At 40.1% G+C, this 15,372-nt stretch overlaps 1 protein-coding gene and 1 long non-coding RNA gene across 9 annotated transcripts in view; both read left to right on the forward strand.

Moving 5' to 3' along the window:
- Window positions 1–15,372, forward strand: part of PLCE1 (phospholipase C epsilon 1) — a 348,858-nt gene that overhangs the window by 43,787 nt on the left and 289,699 nt on the right. The gene's annotated exons all lie outside the window — the stretch shown is intronic.
- Window positions 4,930–10,044, forward strand: LOC146396988 (uncharacterized). Its single transcript, XR_014826719.1, has 2 exons — window positions 4,930–7,017; window positions 7,315–10,044. It is a non-coding gene; the product is annotated as an uncharacterized LOC146396988 (long non-coding RNA).

Below are 15,372 nucleotides of genomic sequence, written 5' to 3' on the forward strand. Positions count from 1 at the left end.
TTTTTAAATATTCTTTTCCATCATGGTCTATCCCAAGAGATTGGATATAGTTCCTTGTGTTGTACAGTAGGACCTTGTTGTTTATTCATTCTAAATGTAATAGTTTATATCTACTAACCCCAGACTCCCAGTCCATCCCTCTCCTCCTTGGTGACCACAAGTCTGTTGTTTATGTCTGTGAGTCTGTTTCTGTTTTGTAGATAGGTTCATTTGTGCCCTATTTTAGATTCCATAAGGCTATCAGTTGATTTCTCTACAGAAACACTGCAGGCCAGAAGGGAGTGGCAAGATATATTCAAAGTTCTAAAAGGGAAAAACTTGCAACCTAGAATACTCTACACAACAAGATTATCATTTAAAATAGAAGAAATAAGGAATTTCTCAGAAAAGCAAAAACTAAAAGAATACAGCAATACTAAACCTATCCTAAAAGAAATATTGAAAGGTCTCCTCTAAATAGGAAAGAAGTAAGAAGATAGAGGATGGAGGAAGTCACAGTTGGAAAGTAATCACTTCAATAAGTCAGTATACAGATCTCATGGTAGCTTTGGGACAGACATGGTCAGCATTAGGATTTTTTTTTTCCCTTTTCCCCAGATGTCCTGCATAATGGAAATTAGCAGCTAGAGAGGCCTGCTCCATCCCTGGAAATGGGCCATGGTTAGAATGTGACCTGAAAAGAATCAGAACCTGTGGGCAAAAATAAGAGCATCATATGAAGGCCTGATATAACCCACACCATGCCTTTTTACATAGGAGGGACTCAAGCTGCCCATAGAATGACCTTCCCATAGTCATGAGCAATGAAGTGTCCCTCCCCCCACCCAGTCCCCCTGGGTGCTGACCTAAGTACAACAGCCCCCTCAGGGCTTGTAGGCCTCTTGGAGTGATTCAGATTCCACATGCAGGGATTGAAGCATCATTGGCAATGGAGTGGAGGTAGTGACTATTCCGCAACCCATCCATGACCAGACTGACTCCTGGCTAAGCCAGGGCCCTTCCTGAAAAGCTGTTCTCAGACAATAATGCTGAGGTCATTTTCTGACCCTGTCCAGTAGTTTTTGGTTGTTTTTTTTTTTTTTTTTTTTCTCTTTTTTGGTTCTAGCAGGTGACCTGGATGCATTCAGAGCCTCAGATTGGACATGAATTTTGCAGAACTTAGTTATCCAAATCCCTGGCCCCAATACTTGGCCCTTGAATGATAATTCCTTCACTCTCACTTAGGCCATCACCCCTCAAGCCTTTAGAAAGAGCTCAGTGGAAAACCACCTCAGCATTCAGCAACACAAAGACACAGTGATCTTCAGGAAGAGCCCTCCTGCGAAACCCAAAAGCAGATCTCCTTGGAGGGAAGAAGAAATATTTGGATTTTTTAAATTTTTAAAATCACTTTATTTAGGTAGAATTCACATACCCTATAGTTTACCTATTTGAAGTATATAATCCAGTGATTTAGGATATATTCACAGATATGTGCAATCATCACCACAATGTTAGAACGTTTTTATCACCTCAAAAAATACCCTTTAGCTATCACCCTTCATTCTCTCCATCTCTACCCCCGCCCCAATCCTAAGCATCTGCTAATCTACTTTCCATGTTTATAGATTTCCCTATTCTGGACTTTTATATGAATGGACTCATATAGTATGTGGTCTTTTGTGATTGGCTTCTTTCACTCAGTGTAATATTTTCAAGGTTCATATAAATTGTAGCATGTATCAGTACTTTGTTACTTTTTACTGCTGAATAATATTCTACTGTATAAATATAAACATTTTCTTTATCCATTCATCAGTTGTTGGACATTGAGGCTTTTTTAAAACTTCGTTGGATATTATGAATAATGCTGCTATGAATTTTTATGTACAGTTTTTTCAGTGGACATGTTTTTCTTTTGGGTATATATCTAAAAATGGAACTGCTAGGTTATGTAATTATGTATAACTTTTTGTGGAACTGCCACACTATTTCTAAAGCAGCTGCAGCTTTTTATATTCTCACCAGCAATGTGCAAAGGTTCTAATTCCTTTACATTCTGACAGTCATTTCTTAGTGTCTATCTTTTTGCTTATAGCTATTCTAGTGGGTAAGAACTGATAGCTCATTGTAGTTTTGACTTGCATTTTCCTGATGGCTAATGATGCTGACATCTTTTCATGTTGACCATTTGTGTAACTATGGAGAAATGCCTATTCGAATCCTTTGCCCATTTTTAAGTTTTTGTTTTATTTTATTTATTTATTTTTTTGTCTTTTAGGGCCTCACCCATGGCATATGGAGGTTCCCAGCATAGGGGTTGAATCAGAGCTATAACCGCTGGCCTACACCAGAGCCACAACAACGTAGGATCTGAGCCACGTCTGCAACCTACACCACAGCTCATGGCAACACCAGATCCTTAACCCACTAAGCGAGGCCAGGGATCGAACCCATGTCCTCATGGATGCTAGTTGGGTTCGTTAACCACTGAGCCATGATAGGAACTCCTAAATTTTTGTTTTAAAGTATTGAGTTCTTTATATATTCTAGATATGTCTATTATGAGATGCATGAATTACAATATGTATTTGGATATAAGTGTATGTATAGATATAATGAATGAAAGTTAAAGAGTGGCACTGAAGGTTTATAGTTTTAATGTAAATGAAACTTGTTAAACCTTTTCCTTGGATATTGATTTCATCTTAGTCTTTCTCATGCTACCCCATCAGCAACAACTCAACTTTCAAGTAAACCTTTCTTTCTTCTTTTTCCCCACAGTTCTCTCCAAACTCCAGTCTGCATAGTTTCGCCCTCCTCTTCTGCCTAATCCTTTTTTTATTATCATGCATTAAGTCATTTTTCTTATTATCCACATTCTCCCCAGGGCAGTGTCTGGGAACAGGATTGTTACCTGCAAACTTGTGCATCACAAGGAAGGCATCCAAAGCAGAGATGGTTGAGCAGGAAGTCGCCAGATCATAGTAACGTACCTCCATGCTTGGGTCCAGCAGGACCAGACTTGGGGTGAGACAAGCAGGTGCCTATGGTACAAATTTTAAGGAGGCAGGTGCTAGCTCTCTACTTATTTGTGAATGCCCCCTTAAATTTTGAGCCATAGGCAACTTTCTTGTCTCACCCAGTCCCAGCTCTGGGTATAAAGGTCTAAGAGAATCTGTGGTTTAGAAATGCATATTCTCTTCATAGTTCAGGAATGGCTTGCCTAAACCCTTATATAGCTTAATATAGTTATCCTTAAAGTCTAAGCTAAGAACGGTTCCTCATTTTTAAAGTGTTCAAAAAAAAATCACAAAAAGAAGAATATTTTATGATGTGAAAATTATAAGAAATTCAAATTTTACTGTTCACCAGTGAAAGTTATTGGGACATAGTCACACCTATTCCTTTATGTACTGTTTATAGCTGATTTCTCCCTGTAACAGCACAGTTGAGTAGCTGCAATCCAGACTGTATAGCCTGCAGAGATTAAGAAATTTTGTATCTGGTCCTTTGTAGCAAAAAATGTGCCTTCCCCTGGCTTAGAACAACCCTCTGTACCTGATTAATTCCTACCCCTCCTTCCTTCCTCAGCCCAGATTTCACAGCCTCTCTGTGCTCTTTGCTGCCAGTCCCCTCCCCCTACCATGTATCCCAGTCCAGAAAGTCTCTGAGAGTCAGTGCTCAATACATATTTCTTGAATGACTTCCTGAATTATAAATGAATATAGGCGGTTTCCACCCACTTTTGATGTCTTCTCTCCTTCCCCAGGCTCAGTTCAAGCCTGTCAGCTGTCCTTCCCCTGACCCTCAGCATTTGGAACCAGTTCCTTTGTGCAATACCTAGGACAGAATCAGAATTTTCCATTGATATTCAGTAGGACCATTTGCAGTCCTGTGAACCCAGAGATCCATGCTGATCACTGCTGCAGACTTGGCCTAAGAGACAAAGGAGGGACATGTTTGGATCTACTTGTTCCTGCCCCCATTCCCCCCAATTTCAACTAGCTGTAAAAACCCTTGGGAAAGTTGCCAAAGTTTTAAGTTTATAAGGGAACACCTGAGACTGTTGTGATCCATCGTCAGCCAGGGAGGAAAGAGAGCCCCCTGTCTTTCCTGTCCCAGGAAAGGGAGCTCTGTCCCTGCCCTTCGCAAGCCCTAGTCCATACAGACAGATTTCCATCATGGACCGGAGGGAATCTAGTTCTGTCTTGCAGTCAGGGATGGGGATGGCATATACTGCATTTGTTAGTTGGGGAGATCATTTAAAAACCCAAGTATGAGGGGTTCCTGTTGTGGCTCAGGGGTAACGAACCTGACTAGTATCCATGAGGACGTGGGTTCAATCCCTGTCCCCTCGCTCAGTGGGTTAAGGATCCGGCATTGGCATGAGCTGTAGTGTAGGTCACAGACTTGGCTTGGATCCCGTGTGGCTGTGGCTGTGGTGCAGGCGAGCTGCTACAGCTCCAATTTGACCCCTAGCCTGGGAACCTCCATATGCTGCGGGTGCAGCCATAAAAAGACAACAACAACAACAACAAAAAAAAAGCGAAGGCTTAAGTACCAATTCCAGCTCTACTATTAACTGGTTGTATGACCTTAGGTGAGTCACTTTAGGGCCTGGGATTTTAGTTCCTTTGGGTATAAAGGAAAGTGAGGATAGATGTATATTCATTGCCTGCTGTATGTCAGACACTGTATATATAATTTGCATATATTAACTTAATGTGTTCTCTTAACTCTAAAAGCCCCAGAAGTCTGTGACTTCCTGATTTAAGTCCTAACCCTGGATTTTGGGGTGAGGGAATATTCTCCCTCCTCCAGCGGTTTGATTTGTAGAGAATCTTATCACTCTAAGACTTGGAGGAGTGGAAGAACTGAGGACATATGCTCCCTCAGCACTGGCTAAGCTCTGAAGTGCCTGGAGCAGTAAAACAGCAAGCACCTAGTGGGCTCTCAAACGGTGCCAGGCCCTTTACTGCCAGATGTCTTTGCTCTTTTCCCTCTTTTCATTCTATGAGGCTGATATTGGGAACATCCTCATTTCGGGCTCATGATAAGTAATGGGACCAAGCTCACACAGCATCAGGACTTGAACCGAGGTCTGGTGACCTCCAAAGCCCACGCTCATAACAGTTCCTCAGAAGTTCCCCTGGAAGATTCTGATGTAACTCACCCCAGTAACTTGGCAGAGGTTCTACTCTCTTATTAAATGTGCAAATGTTGCGCTGGATGAGTCCTCGAGCTGTTTCTTTCTTCAGATGTGAGCTGGGTGTGACCCTTGGATGAAACAAGAGACCTGGGGAACAATACCAATTCTTAATGTGAGGGGCGTGTTGGCTATTGAAATGGCTAAGATTTATTTTTATGACTCAGCCTGTAAGAGAGAGGAAACCAAGCCCGAAGGTTTGAGTTTTTACTGAATTGTTGTAATTTAGAAGGACATTTTAAAGGTTTTATAAGTAAGCAAGAACAAAGTCCAAAGCAAACTGCACACATCTGACTCAGAATCTATAGCTTATTCATGATCACGCCGAAATGACCAAAACTGGTGGGAACATAATGCAGTGTTTTTCCATTTTAAAGTTTTCTCTGATCCTACAAAGATTCTGACCAACAGATCCGAGTATGAAAAACATTACTCAGTAACATTTATTTCCATAGTCACAGTATTAAAATGAAGTTTTCACCTACTTCACAAGGTGGGGAGGCTGGAGGAAAAAAAAATGAGCTGGTTGTGTATTCAAGTGCTTGGCCAACATCATAAAATTTCCTCATAATTATGATTTTTCTTACTCCATGCTCTGAGGATTCAGAGTGAGGAACCTGGGGGAAAAGAGACTCAAAAATACTGCAGAGGCAGCAAAACAAAACCAGAATCAGCTATATCCTTTCAGAAGTGCTATAAGCATTGAGTGGAACCTGTTTATCGAAATCGTCCTTTGGATTCCCTTTCATGATGCCAGTCTAGTTTTAATAACTTAATTTTCAACTTGAGAATAGGTAACTTTTATTATGACCATCTAGTTGATCTTATCCCTATGTTTTAGTAGAGTAAGGAATCACTTTTTTCAGTAGACCATATTGAGTAGCTTAGCTTCAGAAAGATTTAGCACCAAATTATAAATGGTGACACTTTAATAGTGAGTGTGGATGTGTCTCGAGAGCCAGCATGTGGGAGTTTGGCAGTTGGAAAGCCCCATGGCTTCAGTTTTTCCAGATTGTGTACCCTTCCATCAAATAGTCATTTCTTAGCCTTGAAAAACTCTCTTCTAGAACAAGGGAAAAAGTTCACTTGAGTCCTAAATTGGTGAATCCAAAACTTGTTTAGTAGCAAATGCATTAGTTTTTTTTCTTTAATGAGACCAAGAAAATGGTCTCAGGCCCTAGATGGACCAGCCAGTTCTCCTTTTGATGGCCACAAACTAAATATGTGCGTTGTAGTTTTGATGTGACTGGCATGAGTGATATTTTGTGAGGGTAATGCTGTTATTGTAGCAACCATATTTTCCAAATAAAAAGTTGGGAACTTTTTATTGAGAAGAGAGAGGGGTAGAATATTTGAAATTGAAACTGACCCAGTAAATCCAGAATGATTGGAGTTTGTAGCTGTGGATCATAATTTAAAGGAAAAAGATGGTGAGTGAACTACGTGCAGATCTAATTTGTTGCTAGAAAAATCAGGAGCCTCAAAATGAGTGACTTGATAATGGTGACAAAGAATTGTCCACGTGTAAAGACCCCATTGACTTTAGAAGCCCAGAATGGGATCCAGCAAACTTTTTCCCCAATTTTTTTTTCTTCTGCATTTTGGCAAGTATTCGGTAGCTACCAGCTTTAGAAGTGTCGAAGTAATTAAATAGATTTGTTTTAAACATCAGGGCATGCTCAGCTAAATAAGAGATGCCCCTTTCTAAGGAATCACCTGGAAAGGCTCTCTCTCTTTTCTGTTCATGCTGCCAATATGCAAAATGTCTTAATCCTTTGAGTTTGGGTTCAGATTTTCAAAATAGTCCATTCAAGCATCCTGGCCAGGGAGTTCCCGTCGTGGCGCAGTGGTTAACGAATCCGACTAGGAACCATGAGGTTGCGGGTTCGATCCCTGCCCTTGCTCAGTGGGTTAACGATCCGGCGTTGCCGTGAGCTGTGGTGTAGGTTGCAGACGCGGCTCGGATCCCGCGTTGCTGTGGCTCTGGCGTAGGCTGGCAGCTACAGCTCCAATTCGACCCCTAGCCTGGGAACCTCCATATGCCGCAGGAGCGGCCCAAAGAAATAGCAAAAAGACAAAAAAAAAAAAAAAAAAAAAAAAAAAAAAAAAAAAAGCATCCTGGCCAGTGGTGCTTTGGTTCATTATTGATGGGCGATCATAAAGGATAGGACTGGTTTTATTGAGGGGCTTATAAACTCTCCTGGAGGTGAAAGGAGGTATCTTGACTTTTTTTTTTTTTTTTTTTTTTTTAAGGGCCGCACCCATAGCATATGGAAGTTCCCAGGCTACAGGTCAAATTGGAGCTGTAGCTTCCGGCCTATACCACAGCCACAGCAAGGCCAGATCCTTAACCCAGTGAGCAAGGCCAGGGGTCGAACCCACGTCCTCATGGATATTAGTCAGATTCATTACTGCTGAGCCACCATGGAAACTCCTGGACATGCTTTAAACAAAGGTAAAATTACAAGTCCTGCATGTAAAATAACTTGAATGCAAACTTGGCCATTGCTTCACGATCTTTCTCACTCCTTTGCTTCAGCATTGATGGATAGTTCAGAGGCACCTACAAACTCATAATGCACTTTAGTTTGGACCTAGCCTCAGGAACACCAGGCTCATGCCAGAGGGCAGATTGAAATTCGGCCCCATCTCCTTCACCCCTCTTGGCTAGGTGCCCTTGTACAGTGCACAACCCTCTTAAGAATGTATGTGGCCATCCTGGGTAGTAGCCAGTGGACAAAAATCAACAGAGCCATTGAAGCCTAAAGCTTTAATTGTTTTGCTCTTGGATTCATATATCATGTGCTCAGCACAGTGGAATCCATTGAGTTCCAATGATTTAAAATATAAACAAATTAAACTAGTCCAGCATGAATGCTTTTCTAGGTGAATATTAAAAAAGTATTTGGTAACTTTTTGAACTGCGAAATTCTTGAGCTAGAAGCCTCATCTTCTATAATTTTATTCAGCTCCTCATTTTATGGCTAAAGTAGCCAAGACCCTAAGCTGGTGAAGTTACTTGGCCAGGTTCACGTAGCTAATGATGGAAGACACAGACCAGAATCTGAATCTCAGAAGACTCTGTCTCATCATCTCTAAAGTAGGATAAAAACACATGCTATGGCCTAATGCCTTTAGGGTTCCTGGGATGCATAGCTTCTTAGTACACCTACCTCTACCGTGGTGGGATGGTGGAGGCAGGTATGCCCATACTGCCTTTCATTTATTCCACTCTTTTCCCAGATTGTAAATAACCTTGGTTGGTATGTAGTTTATTAGGTTTTTCCTGTGTTCTCTGGTCCTTTCCAGTTTGGTGCTTATCCTCTCTTCAGTTCTTTAAGACGCTGGCTCATCTTGTTGCAATAACATTGTCAGTTCTTTAAGTACTCAGAGATGCCCTTTGAGTTTGAATGTAGCCAAGTTTTGTGAGTTCATTTCTCCCTTTAGTCCAGTTTCTTTCCATCCTTCACTTGGCAGGTAGCTCTCTCTGGTTAATGACTGTAAGTTCTTCAAAGCATCCAGAGCAGCCGTGGGATCCCTCCCAGTCTCTCAGGAGGATATTTCCCCTTGTTCTTTTTCTCTTATTTATGGGAAGCAGAGCCAAATGTGAGACACTGAGCCTAGCCGGAGGGGCCAGACCTGGCCCAGGAAGAGCCAGTATGGCCTGAGCTGCAAGAAATCCAGCCAGGAATCCCAGGCTCATAAAGCATTAGCCCTGGAAGGGCCTTAGAGACCATCAAGTCCAACTCTTCATTTTACAGAGAAGGAAACTGAGAGTCAAAAGAGAGGCAGTGGCCTTGCCCAAGTCTGGTCAAGCATCAGTGTCAGAGCCAGGCATAGAACCTGGGTTGCTTTCAAGCCAATTCTCTTCCTCTGTGCCAGATGCCAAACACTATTTCTGACCCAAAGGTCTGGGGCCAAACTGATTGTATTAGGAAAGTTAAGTTATTGAAGGCTTAAGGCTCCAGAGTGGTTAAGTGAGCTCAGGAGCTCAAGTGCTTGGGTTAAAATTCTAACCCAACACCTACTAGCTCTGTGACCTAATGAAAGTTAATTAACCTCTCTGTTTCCTTATCTCTAAGGTGGGGATAATAACTTGACCTCTTCTTTGGGTTGTAAAGATTTAATAGGTGGTTATATGTTAAATGTTAACCAAAATGGTCTTAATTTTAAAGCATTTAGACAGTACCGGCACTATTGTTGTTTCTCAAGCCTCAATTTTTAATCACAATTCTGTGTTATTTCCTGTAAAAAGACCTTTCTTTAGGGACCCTAATGAAATAACTCTAAATTATGGGATATAGTGTCTGTTCTGAGTGGAAGGGATATATGTATAGCCTGAGAAGGCTTCCTGGAGGAGGTGGGTTATCCTGGTTGAGTCCTGCCAGGAGTCTGAGATTACTCATCTTCCAGCAGTGAAAAGGCAAAAATGTTCCATCGTAAGAAAGCTGACTACCTTTCTCACTTTCAGGAGTCCATGTGACTTATCCCAAATATAATGTTGATTTCAGAGGCCTTTTGCCATTTTGCCTTAGCATTTTCCCCCAAAGAAATTACTTCACATAAAATTTTAAGTGATAATTTATCTCAAAAGAAATTTTCCTGTTTTATTTTCAGAGCACCCATTGTGAAAGTTACCTTCTTTGCAAAAAGTTGACAGCACTTGTTGATGTGAGGAGGCAAAGAGGACCAGTTTTTTTTTTATTTGTTTGTTTATGTAGTTGGCCATTTTCCGTAATGAAATAAGCACTCATAGACTTATGAGCCAGAAGTAAAGCTAGGGCCTTGAAATACCCTGTATCTAGCCATAGGAGTCCCCTCTTTAGACCATTTCACACCTCTGCTTGTCCCACCCACCCATCCACTCACGTACAATCGTCTTTAATCCTTTCCAATGTTCCCTTAGTTTTCTTTTTATACAGTGTTGTTGCATCTATATGTATTCTTAAGAATTATACATTTTTTTTACTAAATGTCACTGAATTGTGCACTTTAAAGTGATTAGTTAATTGTATGTGAATTTTACCTCAATAAAAAAGCTGTGTATTTTAAATTTCAGTTGTTTCGAACTTTACACTCTATAATCTTTTGAGACTTTTTTCATGACATCATATTTCTCAGTTACATTTATACTGTTGTATGTTGCTGAAGTTCATTTGATTGCTGTTTAATATTCCTCTGAATATATTATAGTTTACTCATGCATTCTCCAGGTGATGGATATTTAGATTGTTTCTATGTTTTTACTATTTTATTTATTTATTTATTTATTTATTTATTTGTCTTTTTGTCACTTCTTGGGCCGCTCCTGCGGCACATGGAGGTTCCCAGGCTAGGGGTCAAATTGGAGCTGTAGCCACTGGCCTACCCCAGAGCCACAGCAACGCGGGATCTGAGCCGCGTCTGCAACCTACACCACAGCTCACGGCAACGCCGGATCGTTAACCCACTGAGCAAGGGCAGGGACTGAACCCGCAACCTCATGGTTCCTAGTCGGATTTGTTAACCACTGCGCCATGACGGGAACTCCTGTTTTTACTATTTTAAACTAATTTCCCCTGACCAGTTTTGTATTGTATATGTTGCTTGTTTTAATGTCCAAAATATTCTCCTGGGTATACAGTTGACTCTTGAACAATATGAGTTTGAACTGCCTGGGTCCCCTTATATGCAGATTTTTTTGAGAAATATATACTACAGTACTACACATCTTCAGGATTGGTGAATCTGAGGATGTGAAACCTTGGAGGGGCTTTAAAGTTAAACACCAATTTTTGACTACACGGGGGGTGGGGGAGGTGTAGCCCCAAACCATCCTATTGTTCAAGGGTCAACTGTATACCTAGGAGTAGAATTGCTGGAACATAGGGTATGTGAATGTCCAGTTTGGGAGATGGTGGCTGTTTTCTAAAGTGGCTGTACCAGTTTGGAGTCCAAACCCCCCCACCAATGATGTGCAGAAGATTCTCTGCATCTGCCATCCTCTCTAATACTTGATATTTATCAACTTTTTTTTCTTTTGTGGCTGCCCTGTGGCATCTGGAGTTTCCTGGGCCAGCAATCAGATCCAAGCTGCAGTTTCAACCTATGCTGCAGTGGCAACACTGGATCCTTTAACCCTCTGTGCCAGATGGGAGATTGAACCTGGGTCCTGGCACTGCAGAAACACCGCTGATCCCATTATGCCACAGCGGAAACTCCTCAACTTGTTTTTTTGCTAGTTGAGCAGATTTAGAAGTATTTCTCTATGCTAATTTTGCATTTTTCTGATCACTAATGATACTAACTTATCTTCATATCGTCATTGCCATATGTTTCTTTTACTGTGAAATGCCTCTGATCTTTAGCCTATTTCGTATTGCATTGCTTATGCATCTGACTGATTTGCAAGAGTTCCATAAATACATTCCTGGTATTATTGTTTTTTTATTTGTGTGTATTGTTAATATTTTCCCCAATTTTAAATTGTTCTTTCTTTTTTGTGATATTTCCTTTGATAAACAAAATTCTTAATTTTTAATAGTAAAATTTACTAGAATTTAATTTCATAGTCACTTCTTTTTGCTTGTAAGAGATTTTTGTCTACCTGAAGTCTAAAAGATTCACTTGTATTTTCTATGAGGAGTTATAAAATTTTATTTTTGACATTTAATTCCATAATCAATTTAAATCCTTGATTTTTATATATGGTGTGAGGCAGGGATCCCATTTTAGTCTATTTTCATATAGATACTCATTTTCCAGCTCTAATCTGACATGCCACCACTGTCCTGTATCAAAATTCCCCATATTTATTGGTCTTCTGTGAGCCTCCTGATATAGTTCATTGGGTAACTTATCCATCACTGTGCCAATATTATTTGGAAGTTCTAACAGGTTTTCAGGAATTTCCTTACAATTATTGGCCCTTTACTACTTATTATTATTGCTATTGTTTTTGAAGTGTAGCATACCTACAGAGAAATACATAAACCATATAATGTGTACAGCTCACTGTATTTCACAAGGTAAATATGGTGATGTAACCAGCACCAAAATTAATTTAACAAATGGGACATTAGCATCTAGAAGCCTTCCTTGTATCCTCTTCCAGTGTCTCCCCCCACATTGCACCCCCCCAAAGTAATCAGTCCTATCTTCTGACACCATGGATTCATTTGGCCTATTTTTTTCTATGTAAATAAACTCATAGTAGGTACTATATTCCATATCTTCTTTTACCCACCGTTTTATCTGCAGGATTCATTCACGTTGTTTCATGTAGTTTGTGCATTCTCACTGCCGCTTACTACATCATTCCATTTCATGAATATCCTACTCTTCAATGAGTCCACTGTTAACAGTCATTTGAGTTGTTCTCAATGACTATGAATAGTGCTATTCTCTTCCCTGCCTTCCTCTAAGCCTTTCCCTGAGTTGGTTTCCTCTTCTTGTCGTGTCCCCCTTCATTTCCCTATTTAAGATCCTGCCCATTTTGTAAAGCCTGTTAGGTATATCCCATTCCTTTTGTGAATCTTTCTTAGGCTATCACAATATATCAAGTTATCTATTAGGGCATCTAACCTTTAGGTATGAGTTGAACCCTGAATACTCAGAAGGTTTTTGTCCCCCCTCAAAAGGTTTACAAAAGAATTATCTTCTAGAAAATATGTACTAATAGGGTCTAACTACTTGCCATGAAGAAATCTGACAAATTTTTCCTAAACATGTAAATGCTGAGTTCACCTGTAGGTATATGCAAGGAAAGGAGGGAGTAAAAGGTATCCAAGAGTTTGTGTAAGTCAAAGAAGTGGTTGGGATAACCAACTTCCATTTCATTCTTCTTTAGTAGAAAGTGTGAGCCAGGTTCAAAGTCTGATGAGATGGAGAAAATGATCGATGTTTTTAATGACGTATGTATGTCTGCTCATAACTATTGCCAGTTTATGGAATGGGATACTTGGAAGAAGTTGAAGTAGAGTATTAATATTTAAGTTTATTTTAATGCTGTCAGATGGCTAGGCAATGGAAACTTGTTGAAAAGATTTCCTCAACTGCTTTTTCAGATTAAGATGTTTGGGAACCAAAAGCCTCAGTGTATTAGTAGTGAGTGGTTTGAAGTACATTATTTTCTGACTAATGGGACAAGGCATTTGAATATATTGAATTAAAAGATGCTAAGGTAAAAACAAAATCCAAACCACACAAATTAAACATAATGCTGATTAGCTCCAACGAGAAAAGATACTCAAACTCAAAGTGGGCATAGCGTTTATTTTTATTTTTTTATTACTCAATGAATTTTATTACATTTATAGTTGTACAACTATCATCACAACCAAATTTTATAGCATTTCCATACCAAACCCTCAGCGCGTCCCCCCACCCCCAACCTGTCCCATTTGGAAACCATAAGTTTTTCAAAGTCTGTGAGTCAGTATCTGTTCTGCAAAGTTAATTGTGTCCTTTTTTTAGATTCCACGTGTAAGTGATAGCATTTGATGTTGGTGTCTCACGGTCTGACCGACTTCACTTAGCATGGTAATTTCTAGGTCCAAGTGGACATAGCATTTAAACATTCATTGACTCACCCCTTCATTCAGCAGATATTTACTGAGTACTGACTCCTATGTGCCAGGTTCTATTAGTGAGCGAGAGAAATTGTGAACAAAAAACTGAAATGCCCCTGCCCTATTGAAGTGCGTTAGTTGGGATATAGGCTCTTGTTTTTAACAATGATCAAAAATTAAAATGATTTAAATAAGATATAACTATGTTTCTTTGTCACTTAGGAGTGGTCCTGGTTATTTAGAAATCCTGCCCTACCACATCATCCAGGGATCCATGCTCCTTCTGGAGTATTTTTCTCATTCACATGGTCCAAGATGGCTCAATATTCCATCCATGTTTTCAACGACAGGAAGAGGAAAAGCAGGAAGAAATCACATGTCTGCTTTTTTTTTTTTTTTTTTTTTTAAGGACTGGATTGTCCAGAGATTTCCAAAACATTCCATTGGCCAGCATTTTGTTACATGGTCACTGCCTAGTTCCAAAAGAAGCTGGAAAATATAGTCTTAATTCTGAAAGATCATATACTCAGATAAATCCAGGGGAGAATGGATAACAGAGGACAAACAGTAGTCTCTGTTATGTTCTAGTAGAAGGAAAACACCATAGGCAGAATACAAATAAAATTACAGTCGGATGGTGATATGTGATAGAGCAGGGTACATAAAAAGAGGATAAAGGGAAAAAAATGCTGGTTTGTGTGTGCATGTGTTTAGGGTCACACCTGCAGCATATGGAAGTTCCCAGGCTAGGGGTTGAGTCAGAACTATAGCTTCCAGCCTATACCACAGCCATGGCAATGCAGGATCCATAACCCACTGAGCGAGGCCAGGGATCAAACCTGCATAATCTTGGATGCTAGTCAGATTTGTTTCCGCTGAACCATGATGGGAACTCCAAGAGATGCTGTTTTAATAAGGGAAATGAAAGAAGAATTCTCTGATAAGATGATATTTTATCAGGAGGCACATGGGGGATGTATAACTCTGCCATTTATACATGTTCTTAAGCTCATGGACTTGCAGAGTTACTTGGAAGAAATTGAGGAATTTCCTGGTGGCTTAGCAAGCTAAGGATCCAGCATTGCCACTGCTATGGCTTGGGTCTGATCCCTGGCCTCAGAATTTATGCATGCCACAGGTGCAGCCAAAGAAAAAAAAATTGAAATTATAGAAGTAATTAATAAATAAACATGTAATTACATAGCTTTTCATGAGTAAGAATATGCTCTAAGGTTTTGCCAGCTGCATTGGTGTATCTGGGTGATCAAACATCTCCTTCACCATTGTTTGCTCATTTTATGATAAACTGATCCCTCTGAAAAGTATGCTCATCAAAAGGATACATCATTTCATAAATTTTGGAGATAGCATACACATCCCAGAGCTAGCCAGAAATTTCTGATGATGTGGTCAAACACTGGGCAATGTTGGAGGCCTCTGGGCATCATGACAGTACATTCTTTATCATAGGGGCACTAAAAGTAAAACTTCAAATCACCCTTAGTAAAATAAATCTGGATAAAGGATTGAACACAGCCCATAATGCTTGAGGATGGTTAAGCATACTAAAAACCCATATTCTCATCAATGTGATTAAAAGTGACCAGTGACAGAGTTCCTGTCATGGCTCAGCAG

This window comes from Sus scrofa, chromosome 14 (genome assembly GCF_054392235.1).
Source record: "Sus scrofa isolate SSC_HxYL_T2T_F1_AM1 chromosome 14, Sscrofa_HxYL_maternal_Yorkshire_Landrace_v2.0, whole genome shotgun sequence".
Taxonomy (NCBI): Eukaryota; Metazoa; Chordata; class Mammalia; order Artiodactyla; family Suidae; genus Sus; species Sus scrofa.